This window comes from Dromiciops gliroides, chromosome 1 (assembly GCF_019393635.1).
Source record: "Dromiciops gliroides isolate mDroGli1 chromosome 1, mDroGli1.pri, whole genome shotgun sequence".
NCBI lineage: Eukaryota > Metazoa > Chordata > Mammalia > Microbiotheria > Microbiotheriidae > Dromiciops > Dromiciops gliroides.
In genome coordinates this window covers 605,529,847-605,546,915 of record NC_057861.1, presented here as the reverse complement: position 1 = coordinate 605,546,915, position 17,069 = coordinate 605,529,847, and the positions used below count along the sequence as shown (strand labels likewise).

General features: G+C 38.4%; 1 protein-coding gene and 1 non-coding gene across 2 annotated transcripts in view; one reads left to right on the top strand and one right to left on the bottom strand.

The window, feature by feature from the left end:
- The window catches only part of FRMD3 (FERM domain containing 3), a 350,587-nt gene that overhangs the window by 26,573 nt on the left and 306,945 nt on the right, over positions 1 to 17,069 (bottom strand). The window lies entirely within an intron of this gene.
- Positions 4,033 to 4,139, top strand: LOC122737493. The gene has a single exon (XR_006354328.1). It is a non-coding gene; the product is annotated as a U6 spliceosomal RNA (small nuclear RNA).

Sequence of the window (17,069 nt, the reverse complement as noted above, 5' to 3'; positions counted from 1 at the left end):
GAAGGTCCCACTAGAATTCCTCCCTACCTGATCCTCTTCCTTTAAGATGTAACTCAAGGGGCAGCTAGGTGGTGCAGTGGATAGAGCACTGGCCCTGGAGTCAGGAGTACCTGAGTTCAAATCCGGCCTCAGACACTTAACACTTACTAGCTGTGTGACCCTGGGCAAGTCACTTAACCCCAATTGCCTCACCAAAAAAAAAAAAAAGATGTAACTCAAGCACCATCTGAATAGTCTTTCCTGACTCCAATTGCTAATGTTCTCCCTCCCATACTACCTTGCATTTACCTACTTTATCACTGTATTTATTCACTTTATATTTATTTGTTCTTTATATACTCATTGATGTATTCATTCACCCCTTTCCCCTTTCCCCCTTACGATGCAGGCTTCTTGCAAGTAGAGATTATTTCCTTCTTTGTACTCCTATCCCCAAGCATCTTGCACAAGATCTGGCACATAGTACTCCATAAGTACTTCCTGATTGACTGGTTCCATGAATTTGTGGCATGACTCATTGAGAACTAGCTCCTTCTAAATCACCTAAATTCTTAAGTAATCCATATTAATCACTAGGATAGCCTTTATTTGCACACAGTTTCAGTTCTGAATTATCTTAAGAATCAGAGCAATTAGCAGATGGGAAGAGGATCTCCCAAAACAATGTAACTCAGTACTATGCTATTTAACATCATTATTATATAAAATATGATAATGCTCTTGTTAGATGACTTTTCAAACAAGTTGCCAAGTGGGATTTCCTATACCAACTCAGGGTTTTTGTCTAATTCTGAATGATCCTCTCTAAAAATTCCCTTCAATCTTACCTTATGAGTAGTCTCATGAAAAGAAGGAATTTCAAAGTCATTATTTCAGAAGAAACAGCATCCCCTGTAACTCTTTTGCTCCTGGAGTGAAATATGCATGGAGCTATAGAGAGAAATAATTCCTTCTCTAATGTTTCATCGATGTTCCTTCCCATGGTGAGTGAGGGGAAGGAGGAGGGGGGCAGGCCTTTATACATCCTAGGATTTTTATTATCTGCTTCATGTAATAGAGTATAGAATGTGATATAATCATACATATTCAGAACCAAAGTTGATGGAATGAAATATTTTATGTAATGCACTTGATTGCAAAGAATAGCAATGGTATGGCCTTTTCTTATCTGAAATTGAATGCAGATTCCTTGAGCAAAGGATTCTTACCAGATAGCAGTAGCATGTTCTAAGGGAAGAAAAGAAAATTATATCTCCATCCTCCCTCAACAGGTTCTGATGTGTATTAACACATACTACCTATACTCTGTAAAGAATTAATTGTTATTTGAGGTTTTTATGCCTCGGCATGTACTGGCCTGGGGCTCCATAAACTGCACGGTGCTCCACCCACTGGTTGTAGCCGTTGCTATGGCACTGGCACCTCACATCATCACCACTCACTGACACCTATGTGGGCCTGGCAAAATTATAATGATTGGAAGTCTAGTGAGGGCAGTCATGTGACTGTCAGAGTAGCCAGACAATTGGTTGGGGGCTGTGTGGGGTTTCTGGGAACGGGGAGAAGTCGCCATTCTAGCTGGAAGCTGGAAGGCAACAGGAGCTCTGCTGTGTATTCTCAGCTGATTCCTGGGTGGTGGTATTTTTCAAGTTGTATAATTTCCCTTTCCCCATTTTATTTCCTTTTCCTTGATCCTACTGATCCTGTTTGTGTTTTTTTTTTTTTTAAAGTTCGTTCTTGTTAAAATAAATCCTGTTCTGGTTTTTGTTTTGTTTTGTTTTGTTTTTTTAGTGAGGCAATTGGGGTTAAGTGACTTGCCCAGGGTCACACAGCTAGTAAGTGTTAAGTGTCTGAGGTCGGATTTGAACTCAGGTACTCCTGACTCCAGGGCCGGTGCTCTACCCACTGTGCCACCTAGCTGCCCCCCAATCCTGTTCTGTTTTGAGGGAGGCTGCTGGTCTCCTTCCTTGCCCCAATATTGTGGCAACCCGCTTAGCTAACACTCCCCAATTAAATATTGGTCCCCACAACTCTCAAAGTCAGCTTCTATCCACCAGCACAGGGAACAACAGAAATCTTTATCTTGAAACCTTTAGTTCAGTATTTCAGAAAAAAATGGCAGACTTCAATGGATTTGTCACATCACTGAGGTAGGCGATCATCTCCAACAGTGAAGACTGTAACCCAAGCCATGCCTTCTCATCCTATACAATTTTCATGCATATTCTTCAAATGTCCTCTACAGGTGCCCCCCCTCCCCAAGTATGCTTAAGGTTTTCCTCTAGGTCTTACTATAATTCATGGATATCAACAGACCATTCAGGTGGTTCATTTGCTTTCTTTCACTCTTTCCAAATGACTGGGCATACCTCCTTTTTCCTGATTATACATTTTCCTCTATATCCTTCATTCCTTTCCATCTCCAATCAGGCAAATCTCTAGTCTAAGCAAAATGTGTTCATGGAATTATGAGATCAAAAATCTAGGACCGGAAGGGACCTCAGAGGCCCATCTAACCACAACCCCTCATTTTACAGATAAAGATACTGAGGCCCATGGAAATGAAGTGACTTACCCAAGTTCACGCAAGTCGTAATCATCAGAGGCAAGATTTGAGCCCAGGTCTCCTGATTCCCAAACCATGACCCGTTTTACTGTATCTACTTTTCTGACTCCCTGTTTAAATAAAATTTTCAATCTGAAAGGTCAATTTTTCAAAAGATTCTAAAATAGGATGAAATACTATTATAGATGAGAATCTTTGCTTCTCATTAGAAAATATTCTATTCAGCAGGGCATAGCAATGAGAAAATTATTTCTCTGGAGGCTTTGGGACTATGTGGCAATTTTAGGGCCTTAAGAACCTCCCCACAATTACAGCCTCATATTTGACTTGTTCTCCATGTTACTGATTCACAGGAAACAATGCATATCACTAAGCAGTCTGCTTTAAACAGAGGTAAACCCTGGAAATGTTTGTTTCTCTAGAATAATATTTTTGCTAAGTCGCTACCTCATTTTTCCCACAAGGGCATTCAGCCAAAATTTTGGGTGATGCAATTTACAGTCAGTGTCAAAAGAAGAAGGAAGAAAAAAAAAGAAAGAAACAGTGAAAAATCACAGAGAGCCAGGAACAAAAAAAGCACCATCACTTTGAAAGTAAAATTATTCATTCCTTCACTTAGGAAACATCATTCTTTATGTACCTCCTATGTGGAGAGCACCGTGTAAGCACCAGGAAGGATTCAAAACTCATTAAGACAAATCCTTGCCTCATGGAATAGACTAATACATTACAAATATAGAGTTCACTGATTTTTCAAAAGACTTAAAAATTACTAGAGACTAAGTATTCCTAGTTTGTTTGTTTGGAGTTTTTGCTAAGGGTTGGTTTTTTTCCAGCCTCATTCTTTTGGAGGGCTGGCTTTGGAGTCAGGAAAACCTAAGTTCAAATCTCACCTCTGTCATTCACTGGCTGAGCAAACAGGGACAAGTTGCTTCATTTGCCTGACTTCAAATTTCCTTATATGTAAGATGGGGTCAATAATAATATCTGTCTAACCCCTTTACAAGGCTATTGTGATGACTATCTGAGCTCATGCATGTAGAACACTTTGCAAACTTTCAAGCACCATATAAATATCAGTTATGATGATGACGATGATGAAGAAGAAGATGAAGAAATGACAAAAGGCACATAGGTTATTTGCTTGGAGTTTAAATACTAGGTCATCAATTAAAATTGAAAACTCTTGATATTTGACTTTCTGAAAAGAATTTGGTTAAAGACCTAAGGAGAAGAAGAAGAAGCAATGATAAACCACAGTTCTGGAGGTCTAATAATGAAGAAAGCCACCCACCTCTGGTCTGAGAGGTAATGGACTAAATATGCAGAATGAGACATACTTTTTTGACCCAGGATGGGAAGAGGGAAGAGCAGGATTTGTTTGCTTATATATCCTTATTTGTTATAAGGCTTTATTTTTCTTTTTTAGGGAATGGAAGAGGTGGAAGGGAAAGAAATTAATAATTGTGCTCGCTTCGGCAGCACATATACTAAAATTGGAACGATACAGAGAAGATTAGCATGGCCCCTGCACAAGGATGACATGCAAATTCATGAACAAATTAATAATTGATCACTGGAAATTTTTAGGGAGGGAGGGAAGAAACAAAAAGAAAAAAAGAAATTTACAAGATAACTCTATTGTATATTTAAAAGAAATAGCAGGTTGTACAGAATAGATTTGTAGTTTCATGTGCAATCATCTTTTAAAATTATACTATATTATGGAAATGCTTGTTTTATTCCATAAATTAAAAATAAAATATTTAAAATATTTTATATAAAAATTAATTCAATTAGATAAACATCAGGCACCCATTCTGAGTAGGTTACTATGCTAGGTGCTAGGAATAGGAGGATTAAAAAAAAGACACTATACCTGCTGTTAACCCAAAGAACTTAACAAATGTTATCAAAGAACAGGTACAATTTTCTCCAATTAAGCATGAACAGAATCCCCGGAAATTTAAAATTTTAATTTTAAATTAAGTGGCTACTTGTCTCTACACTGGCCAGCTGAGTCAAATATTCTCTTATACGCCAATACTTAGAAAAAACTATAGCTATTCTTTAGGATGCAGCATTGTGTAATGTCACACAAAAGCTTACTCAAAAAAAAAAAAAAAAAGAAATGGGTGACAAGCTGTCCTTGACAGTACCAATTAAAAGAGCCTCCTTTGTTTTGCATGTTTGCATGTTCAACTACAAATCTCTTCCTTTTGTCTCTCTCGATAGGGTGCATTTGTTTTCTCTTCAATTTTGCTTTATTATTTTGCTGCCCGGGGGCATAGCAGATGAGATATTTTTCTTAAAGCAAAGAGAAACTAAATTAAATTGCAAAAGCAGATGGAACTCCTAATCTTTTCCCCCATATTTTCCACTAGCTTTGTAGACAATAATAAGGAAAGGTGAGCAACTGTCTGAACCAATGGGAGTGAGAATCAGCCCCTTTGACTGTTCACTTAAAGTTTCTTCTCTGTGATCGCCAAGAAACCAGATACCCCCAAATTGCTAGTCTCCAGAGATGACCTGAAACCCACCAAAAAGCTGCTCCATACCTAAATCTTGAGAGCTCTCCCTTTTGATGAAAGCCCTTGTCCCAGAGACAAATTACAGAAAACGTTCTTTTGTATAAAGAAGTAGCATGTCCCTTTCAACAAGAGAATAGCTAGATAAATGGTGTTCAATACATGAACATAATGAAATGTTATTGAATCATATCATACAAAGAATTCAGAGAACCATGGGAAAAGTTGTATAAACAGATATAGAAAGAAGAGCTGAGAAAAATGTACTATGTTCCCTTCTTCATTAAGGTGGGGGATTATAGGTATGAAATATTACATATACGATCAGATGCAATTGATGTTAGTTGGGTTTTTTTCCTGTTTCTTTTTAAATAAATTCTTTGTTGCAAGGGGTAGCTCACTGTTTTGGGTGAAAGGGAAGAGATATTTTAAAAATGAAAGTGAGATAGGAGCAGCTAGGTGGCGCAGTGGATAGAGCACTGACCCTGGAGTCACTGAGACCTGAGTTCAAATCCAGCTTCAGACACTTAACACTTACTAGCTGTGTAACCCTGGGCAAGTCACTTAACCCCAATTGCCTCACCAAAAAAAAAAAAAAAGTGAGATTAAACCATAAAAGATACCCAATTTTAAAAAATGCTACCCCACATGGCAATAGGTGTCATTCAAGTAGAATCATATCAAATACATACAGAATGGTCCTCTATTTGATTCCATATCAATTCAGGTATATTCACAAAAGGCCACCTCTTTATCTAGCAAAATATCCATGATACATTCAGATTTTCAGACTTCCAATGCCTATTGCACAAGAAATTCACCAACCTACTATCAAGCATGTATTATATGCCTACTAAAGTTCCAAGCACTGCTCTTAGGGATGCAAAGACCAAGGGGATAAAAGGAATGGCCCTTGCTTACAAGGGGGTTTACATTCTATTAAGAAATGCAAAATGTACATGTATTTGTATAGACAAAAGAAATAAACAACACAAGGTGTTTTGGGGAGGGAAGGCACCAGCAGCTGGTTGGATAAGTGCAGAAAGTGTGGGGGCAGGTAGATTGTACAGTGGATAGAGCACATGCTCTGGAGTCAGGAGGTTCTGAGTTCAAATCTGACCCCAAACACTTACTAGCTGTGTGACCCTGGGCGAGTTACTTAATCCCAATTGCCTCAAAGTAAAAAAAAAAGAAGGGGGTGGGGAACATGGCTTGAGATGAGTCTTGAAGTAAATTTAGGAGAGGAGGGAATTCATTTCAGACATGATGAATGGTCAGTAAAAAAGGCAAAGAGATAAGATATACAATGTCATATGGGAGGAACAGCAAGAAGGCCAGTGCGGTTAAACCAGAGAATGCAAGAAATCAATAAGCATCTATTAAACATTTACCAGGTACCAGGTCCTTCAGAGAACTTGTGTGGGGGTAGGGTGGGAGATGGCATGCAAAAAAAAAATTTTACATATAAGATATAGACAGTGTAAATGTCAGAAGGGAAGCACTAGTGGGTGACAGGCAAAGGGGAACACCAGGAAAAGCCTGCTGAAGGGGGTTGGAAGGGCATGAGCAAGGATGGGACAAGGGGAAGATGGCTATGTAGAGTTAACCTATCTGGTTGAGCTTGGGAAGTAAGGAAAGTGAAGTCAGAAAAGGGGTGACAGTTTGAAGAAATCACTGAGGGTGGAGGTCTCAGGAAAGAAAGAGAAAAAGTCCCAAGAAAGGCAAGGCACAAGAAAAGATGGAGGTTATGATCAAATAGGGGAATGTCAGGATTTTTTACCACAGAAGCAGAACATGGGGGTGATAGAGAGCTGTATGATGTGACCATCCCTGTGTGGAGTTAGGGTGGAATGGAGGAGTAAGCCACAGGAACTGCCATCATCGCTGTATTGTTGGCCTATTTCTATGTTCGAGGAAGAGTTGGGTTAAAAGAAAAACACTTGGTGGGACTTAGTTCCAATAAGGGAAGTAAAATAAAGGAAGCAAAGGCCCTTTGTAATGGGGAAACTTTCATTTTATATTCTCTTTCACACCAACGGCCATTAATTTTTAATACTTGACTGGTTTTATGTAATGATTAAAAAGGGCAAACTAAACCAACAACAACCCTACTCTTTTCTGCAAACTGTGCAACTGTGGACATGTATACTCTGTTTTATCCTTAAACCTGTCTATATAAAAAAGTGGTACATATTGAAATCTTTTTTATTTTTTGCTTTGCAAGACGGTGGGCAATGGATCCAAGAGCTTATATAAGTGAAAGTTTAGAATCATAATAATAGGCCACATTTATATAGCATTTATTGTGTGCCCGGCACTGTGCTAAGCACTTTACAACTGTTATTTGATCCTCCCTACAACCCTAGGAGGGAGGTGCTATTATTATCCCCACTTACAGATAAGGAAACTGAGGCAAACAGAAATTAAGTGACTTAGCTAGAGTTACAAAGCTAGTAAAAGTCTAAAGCCTCACTTGAGGCTTTCCGTATGCAAGCCCAGAGCTCTAACCACTGTTTCACTAAGAATCACATCAACTTTCGACAAGTTATGTAAACTTCACAGGACAAGTCTACATGAATATAATTTCAGTGGCTTTCTACTTCAGTGATTCTCAAAAACTTCTAGAAAATCCAAAAAAGTAAGAAGAAGGGCTTCCAAAGGGAAGCCAAAGGTTGCAGAAGATGAAATTACACAAAATCCAGGATCCCTATGAGTAATTATGGGGTCATTGTCAAGACATTTGGATGAGGATGGTACCATGGCATCCCTTAAACCATCTCAACAAATGCCAGAGCTTTGGTTGTTATAACTCATCATGGGTTATAAGAGTGAAAAACCAAAGATATTTAAAACAGCAAAGTCAACCACATTATTATACTATCAACACATATTTTACACATCTGTATTGTGAATGTGACTGAGGCTAGAGTAGATTTTTTTAAATGAGTATCCAATGTCCATCCCATTTATACATAGAATAAAGCAGCTCAGTGGCTTACTTATAAGACTGAGATATATTCAGTCTTCCCAGTAGGGGCTCCAGTCAGGGATATGCTAGAGCCAAACAATCAAGTATCTCTCCAAGGATTCTTTATTCTGCTAATATTTAATTCCTGGACAAATAAAAGTAGTTCCTATCACTAGACTTCAGTATTTTCTATAGGATCATAAACTTGGATTTGGAATCTACTTCAGAGACCCTCTAATTCACCCTCCTCACTGACAAGAGAAAAAGCCCAGTGAGGTTAAATGACTTTCTGAAAAAGGTTATGTGACTTGCCCAAGGTCACATAGGTAACAAGTATCAGAGGCAGGATTTGAACCCAGGTCTTCTAACTCTCAAGCTAGTGCTATTTTCCCCGTTTTACCACACTGCTTTTTCATGCTGCTCATTTCATATCTTTTATTCTTTCCGGGCCTACAGTATACTTAGATAGATAGAGTTTGAGAGAATCTTAGCATTAGAAGAGACTTCAGAGGCCACCTGATCTAATATGTGCCCAAAAAGGGATCAGTTCTACAGTGTCCTCTACAAGTGTCCATGTAGTCTCTGTCTGAAGGCCTCTCTAAATAGAAGGGACACACTTCCTCCTTGTTCTGCTCAAACTGTCAGAGCGATTTTCAGGGCAGCTAGACAGCATCATAGTTCATAGAGTGCCAGGCCTGGAGTCAGGAAGCCCTGAGTTCAAATCTGACCCCAGACACTTACTAGCTGAATGAATCTGGGCAAGTCACTTAATTGTTTGCCTTAGTTTCCTCATCTGCAAAATGAGCTAGAGAAGGAAATGGCCAAACACTCCAGTGTCTATGCCAAGAAAACCTCAAACGGGGTGACAAAGAATCAGATGTAACTGAACAATTGTCAGGGAGTCCTTCCTTATACTGAGCCAAAGTCTGCTTCCCTGTGATAACAAATTATATCAGAACCCCAGGTGGAAAAGGGTACAGACTTTGAAATTATCTGAGCTCTTGCACTGACTATGACAAGTAATATTTACCATAAATTGATGAGGTCTTCAATATAATCAACTCAAATTAAAACAGTATAGGACAGAACCCTGTGTTGACTGTGCAACACATTGGAAACTTAGAAAATTTATGGCTACTACCTCCAAAGGATGGTAACCTATGAATATCTTCACTTTTTCCTTCAGCCTATGGTTTCTTTGGGAGAATATAGGTGTATCTCCTTGTGTAGAAGCCAACCAAAATAACTTCTTCCCCTCACAGGCGAAACAACATCTGTCACAGCTGGTTACTGAGAATCCCTTTGGGCTTAGCTCCTGTGCCTTCAGGACTGGAAAGCTGAATGACTTCATGTGACACTTGAAGGACATATTTCTTCACCCCGGCAGAGCCCTGGTTTCGCAGAACCTCTGTTAAGGTAATTCATTATTGACAACCCAGCACAGCTGTAAGATGCCAACACAAGCAGAAGGTGGAATTTTAGACATTCCCTCTGATTAAGCATATTCCACTAATAAGATAAAACTCCTCTACATAGGTTTATGAGCAACTAAGTCATGAGAACTATGCTCCTAAAGTGAATTATTTCTCACTTAATGAATTCAGCTAGAAAATCAGAACCACTAGTTCCCCCAAAGGGCCGGAGCTTCCCTCAGCTCTGCTGTCTGTGGACTGATTAGAATCTCAGCTTTGGTTGGTGCAGTACGAGGACACCATCTCATCTAAACTATTTGCTCCAAGGTTGAAGACAGTATTTTTATTTCAATTAACACTCATTTGAATGCCCCCCTGTTGTCAGTGACATATGCTACTATTATCAGGGATGGTTAACTTTTCCCCTAATATATGTAGAAACAATTCCCAATGACCTCTTGGAGATGGTCAGAATTTATCAAATAATGCAGATAATGCCAGTGATAGTTAAAAGTCATACAGCACCTAAGGATGTCACATTTCAGTCTCAGAACCAAACTATGACATTGATGCTATTTATTCACCCCATTTTATAGATGCGACCAGAATTCATGCTACTCCTTACTTTCTCAAAATTATGACTTATCCCAGGGTGATGGTATCTTGGGGTGGGGATATGGGATAAATTGTGCATGGTTTACTAAATCTTCAGGTAAGGAAACAAATATAACCAGTTCTTTTATCAACCATCCTTCCCCTCCACACACACATTACACCAAACTACCAACACCAGGTGCACTAGGACAAGTGATAATTTAGAGAAGATAAGAGGTTGTAGGGCAACTAAGTGGTTAGAGCTGGAGGCAGGACAACCTGACTTCAAATTCAACTTCAGATACCACCTGACACCTATCAGATTGGCTAAAATGACAAAAAAGGAAGATAATAAATGTTGGAGAAGCTGTGGGAAAATTGGAACACTAATTCATTGTTGGTGGAGCGACGAGCTGATCCAACTATTCTAGAGAGCAATTTGGAATTATGCCCAAAGGGCTATAAAGCTGTGCATACCCTTTGACCCAGCAATTCCACTTTTAGGTCTTTTTCCCAAAGAAATCATGGAAAGGGGAAAGGGACCCACATGTACAAAAATATTTATAGCTGCTCTTTACGTGGTAGCAAGGAATTGGAAGTTGAGGGGGTGCCCATCAATTGGGGAATGGCTGGACAAGTTGTGGTATATGAATACAATGGAATACTATTGTGCTGTAAGAAATGATGAGCAGGAGGAGTTCAGAGAAACCTGGAGGGTCTTACATGAGCTGATGATGAGTGAGATGAGCAGAACCAGAAGAATATTGTACACAGTATCATCAACATTGAGTGTTGACCTACTGTGATGGACTATATTCTTCTCACCAATGCAATGGCACAGAAGAGTTCCAGGGAACTCATGATAGAAGAGGATCTCCAAATCCAAGAAAAAAAAAAAGAACTGTGGAGTATAGATGCTGATTGAACCATACTATTTCTTTTGTTTTGGGTGCTGTTGTTTTTTTTTTTCTATTTTGAGGTTTTGCATTACTGCTCTGATTTTTTCTCTTATAACAGGATTAATGCAGAAATAGGATTAATGTTATTATATGTATATATATGTGTGTGTATATATATATATATGTCTATGTATAGAGATATATAGATATAACCTATATCAGATTACCTGCTGTCTAGGGGAGGGGGGAGGAAGGGGAGGGAGGGAGAAAAATCTGAAATTGTAAAGCTTGTATAAACAAAAGTTGAGAACTATCTTTACATGTAACGGAAAAAATAAAATACCTTATATGTTAAAAAAAATAAAGATATAGGAAAAGTGGAAAAAAATTCAACCTCAGAAACTTACTAGCTCTATGACCCTGGGCAACTCACTTAACCCTGTTTGTCTCAGTTTCCTCATCTGTAAAATGAATTGGAGAAGGAAACCACTCTAGTATCTTTCCTAAGAAAACCCCAAATGGGGTCATGAAGAGTCAGACATGACTAAAACAACTGAATAATAAGAAGTAGTAACATGAGCACCAGTTACACAGATGAGGAAATAGAGGTTTAAAAAGTTGTGAGTTGTCTAGGGTGTGACTTCTATAGAAACAGGATTCTAACCTGCGTCCTCATGTCTCAAGGACTGACACTCTTTCTACTTCACGATAATACCTATAAAAAGTTCACCCTTGATCTGAGCTAGTTCAAGATCATTATTATCACAAGAGATCCCAAATAATCATTCTTCAAATCATCCCTGGTATTCAGCAGTTAAAACAGTTAAGAGAAGCAGCTAGTGGTGCAGTAGATAAAAGCCTGGACCTGGAATCGGGAAAACCTAAGTTCAAATCCAGACTTAGACAGTTACTAGTTGTGTGACCCTAGACAAGTCACCCAACCTCAGTTTCCTCCACTATAAAATAGAGACAATAATAGCACCTACCTCTCAGGGTTGTTCTAAGAATCAAAGGAGATATTTGTAAAAAGCACTTAGCACAGTGCCCAGCAGATAGGAGGTGCTATAAAAATGATTTTCCTCTCTCTCTCCCTCTCCCTTTCCCTCTCCTTCTCCCTCTCCTCAGTAATAAGAGTCACTTCCACACATAAACTGAAGCATGCTGCATTTAGTAAAGTGATCTGGTAATACTGAATTAGCAACCTTCAGGAATGAAATGCTACACAGAGGCAATCTGAAAGGTAAATGTCAATTTTAAAAATAAATAAATAAAACATGTTTCAGTCACAGCATGATGGAATGCTTATATTCCTTACATAATAGTAAGTACTTATAATTCTTGTATTCTTTACGTAATAGTTACTACTTATAAAATCTCCATGGTCCCTTTCTTTTGAATAGTATAAAGCCCTCTTATGCAAAGTGGGTATCACCAAGTACCATGACCCAGGGCTCCTGAGATTACCCAGAATGAAAGCACAAAGGAGGCCACAGATTACAAGAAATTATAAAGTTAACAGTAGATTCTCAGAGTGTTCTGGGGCATGGTAATACATAGCCTTCATCCCTTTGCCTAAGTGGAGCATTAGAGTCCTCTACTCCCAGAGTAGAGATGGGGAAAAGTAGCTGATGCAAATCATGCCTCTCATCAGTAATTCATTAGGAGTGATGATGAATTCTGAGTTTTTAGTTCACTATTTTTGTACTGCAGTTAAAAATAAAATAAAGTGAGGAAGGAGATGCCCTGTGTCAAGTCAAGGACTCCCAAGGACACCTACCCATCACATCACCATCCAAAGCAGCTGTGTCCCTGGCAGGGGATGTAAGGGAATGACTCAAAGTGTGGGGAAGTCACAGATAGCACCATTGGGAGACACTCAAGAGACAGCAACACTGAAATGGTATAATCAGTTAATAAGCCTTTATTAAGCACCTACATCCCTACCAGGATGTGTGCTATGTGCAGGAAATACAAATACATATGAAAACAATCCCTTCCCTCAAGGAGTTCCCACTTTAACAAGATGTATAAAACTACTACATTAGTCACAACTCTAGTAAAAGGAGTCTTAGATTTTAGTGTATGGCCACATACAGCAAGGTCATAGAGAAACCAGGATGCTCCACAGGATTTGTAAATGCCTCCTACTCTTTGGTAGTCACAAGAGATCTGGACAGTGTATGCAGGCTATAACCCAACAGAACCTCAAGGAAAAATGGCTGGAATAAAATGGCCAAGAAATGACTTGCCATTGCAAGAAATTACGAACATCAAAAATAAAGAAAAGCATGAGAAGATTTATATGAACTGGATCAGCATGAAGTAAGTAGAATCAAACAATGATGAGAATTATATAAATTGAAAGAACAAAAACAAAAAAAAAGAACTAAACTGGATGCAAAACAATGACTCCACTTGATGCCCAAAGAGGAGATTTTAGAAATGTACCTTACTCCTTCCTTGCAAAGTTGGGAATCGTTGGTGTGGAATATTGCATCTATCATCAGATTAGGTTGATATATTGATTTGTTCTGCTCAATGGTTTGTTTTCCCCTTTCTTTTTATTCTCCTTTATAAAAGATGGCTTTTGGGGGGGGAAGTATGAATTTGATAATGGAGATGTAAAAAAAATTAATGAATGAAAAATACATTTATTGGGCACTTACTATGGACTGGAGATACAAACACAAAAGTGAGACAGCCTCTGATCTCGAGAAGCTCACATTCTATCCAGGGGAGATAGCATATAGAGGAGGGTTCAGCAGCAGGACGGTTGGTAAGATCTGGTGGTCCTCCACCAGAAGTTTATAGTTGTTGACAATATGCTTGTTCATCCAAAGTGGTATCAACAGCCAAGAGGAAAAAGGGGAAGAGGGCAAAACAATAACTGTCTTTGCAAAGAGATAGATAATAGCTCGAGTTAATAAAAAAAAAAAAATTCCCTGGAAGGCAGTGGAGAATAGTGGAGGACATGTTGGGTGTCCAGGGACAAAAGACCTGGGTTCAAACCCCAGTTCTGCCACTTGCTTCTTGTGTGGCCTTGGGTGAATCCCCTTATCTTTCTAGTGCTTCATTTCTCTGGGCATCAGTTTCTTCATCTGTAAAATGAGGGAGTTGGATTATATAGCTGCTAAGGCCCTTTCCAACTCAAATCTATGATTCCATGAGTTGTAAGGACCAAGAGAAAATCAGGGATGAGCTCTGGTTATGCCACACCGGGAAGGAGAAGAGGACATCATGCTCTTTTGAATCTTTAAGCACAAATAATCAAAGAGGATGCCAGAGTCAGTGGAGCATGGGGGTCTAGCAACTCAAAATCCAAGCAACTCTGTGTAGCTTTCAGGCTGTCAGAGATTTGACTGATGATGGAATGCAAGCAACTGCTTCTTATATTTGAAAGGAATTATTTTTAAGGACCTGAAAATGGAAAATGCAGCTGTGTTCCAGCTCACCTGTTGTATTCAAGGAATGGGGAAAAGGGGTCAGGGGCAGGGCAGGACTGACAGGAGGGAGGATGACATGCATATGCATAAGAACATCCTCACATGTTCACCCACCGTTTTTCAGAAATTATGTTTCAAAACCAAATGTATTTTATGGTTCCAGACATACCCTCAAAATGTGTTCAAAAAACACAACTGCATTTAGCAATAACAACATAGGTGCCCATCAGTTAGGGAAAGACTGAATAAATTATGTTATATGAATGTAATGGAATAGTGTAAGAAACTATAAATGAGGAATTCAGAGAAACATGGAAAGACCTATTTGAACCGATATAGCAAATTAAGCAGAACCAAGAGGACAATGACCACAATGACAGTGATAATGTCAATGAAATAACATTAAAAGGCAGTTAAATTCTGATTAAAACTTGACCCTGGGAACACTAATGATGAAATATAACTCCCTTCTCTCAGCAACAAGAGATGGGGAATTATGAATGCAGAATGTGGCATATACTAACAACCTCTGTCTTGGTGGTGAATGGTTTTGCTTAACTGTTTTTCTTTGTTTTCTCTACTTTTTTTTTCCCTTTTGTTACAATGGAGGGAGATGTTACAGGCAAATGACTATGGTGTTAAAAGGCAAAAATTTTTTTAAAATTAACTACATTTGTTACCTTTAGTGGAATGGCATTAAGTATTTTCAAAACAAGCATATATTATTTATTTCTGTCTGCTCAGCCTCAAGGAGGAAGAGAGAGTCCGACTTCCACCTATTTAATTAGGCCAGTCTGCATGTGTGCCATAGTAAATGATATTATCTTTATACTGAGACAGGACTACCATTAATTGACAATTTTCTTTTGATATATTTCACTCACCTTTGCCATTATAATCCCAATCTTCTTATAACGTCAAGTAGAGAACATACCATTTTTACAGTAGAACAAATAACAACAATGATTTATAGTAGGAAGGAAACCAAGTCATTTTTTTTACACATACCTGAAAAATGTACTTATGTATCTACTTGAAAATGATTTCTAAAAATACCATGTCCCTCCTCACAATCCTCACTACATTTATTCTTCCCAGCAAAGCTCCAAAAGTCAGGTTTCAAGTTGTAGAAAATTCTCAGCTGAAGCTTAACCCATTTCTAATTCACTCTGATCCCTGTATCCTAGCAACTTTAAGGCGTTATCAAAACTTTCTTGGCACTTAGTGGTATCTATAACCTGATTTTTTTTTCTGCTCAGTCCAACAGGACCAGTCTGAGAATTAATCCCCCAGGCCCGTCTTATGAAAAAAGTCATCTCACACATTTTCTCAGAAGTCTAGATAAATTAATTATCATTTAAGGCCAAGAAGGCTACTATAGCATAAATGCTCTGCACTGCCATCTCCTGGCAATTTTTAAGTTAGGAGGGAAAAAAGAGTCTGATTAGCAGACAATAACTGTTCCTTTCTCCAGACCAGTAGTCTTGATTAAACATTCCTAAATATTATCCAGAATATGGTTAACTCTATAAAATTGAGGCAAAAGTCACCATAGAGTCAAAGAACAAAATGGTATATTAAGTTCATGTCTGGGTAAAATATATTGTTTATTTTATGTTTTCTCATTTGTATTTTCTTTGTATTTGTTGAGGCATGTTTTAAAAACTTTCTTTTCAGTTTACCTGTAAATATTAAGAAATGCTGTTTTTCCAGACTAAAACTCTTTCCTTTTTTTGGATAGCAGGAAGAACAAAGACTAAGGCCTTCTTTTGAAATGGAATAAAAGTGATAACCAAACTTAATTCTTTTCTATATAGGATCATTGTCTTACCATCTACCTAGAAAGATTGGCATCATGACCCGCCTGGGGACAATGTCTCTTATCTTTTGAAATTCAAGGTTAAGATATTAATTACAAGAGGAACTATTTTTTTTTTTGGTGAGGAAATGGGGGTTAAGTGACTTGCCCAGGGTCACACAGCTAGTAAGTGTTAAGTGTCTGAGGCCGGATTTGAACTCAGGTCCTCCTGACTCCAGGGCTGGTGCTCTATCTATTGGACCACCTAGCTGCCCCACAAGAAGGAACTCTTAAGGGGATGTGCCCATGGAGAAAATGAGTAGGGCCTACTTTGGAATGTTAACCCCAAACTGTATTTTAATATATTGTTATCTTTTCATTGATGAAGACTCATATAAATGTTATCTGAAATCTTTGTATGGTAGAGAGCATAAGGAACTATGCCATTTTGGACATCCTCTTTCTCTCTCCAACATAGAAATGGTTTGAATGTATATAAATAAAATGTATATATAACATATATTAAATGAAATTAAAACTTTCTAGTAGCAGACTTGAGCCTAAATCATAGATGACATTATTTGTGTTCGTTTTTCTTCAAGAGCATTTTTTTACTTTCTCTTTCGGGGCAATGAGGGTTAAATGACTTACCCAGGGTCACACAGCTTAGTGTCAAGTGTCTGAAACTGGATTTTAACTCAGGTCCTCCTGAATCCAGGGCCAGTGATTTATCCACTGCACCACCTAGATGCCCCCCAATAGTATTTTTTAAAGCATGCACCTGTATAGTAATTTATTTTTTTAGAGAGAGTACCAGACATGATAGAGACTTTTCCTGAAGGAAGTCACCTTAAAAAGTAG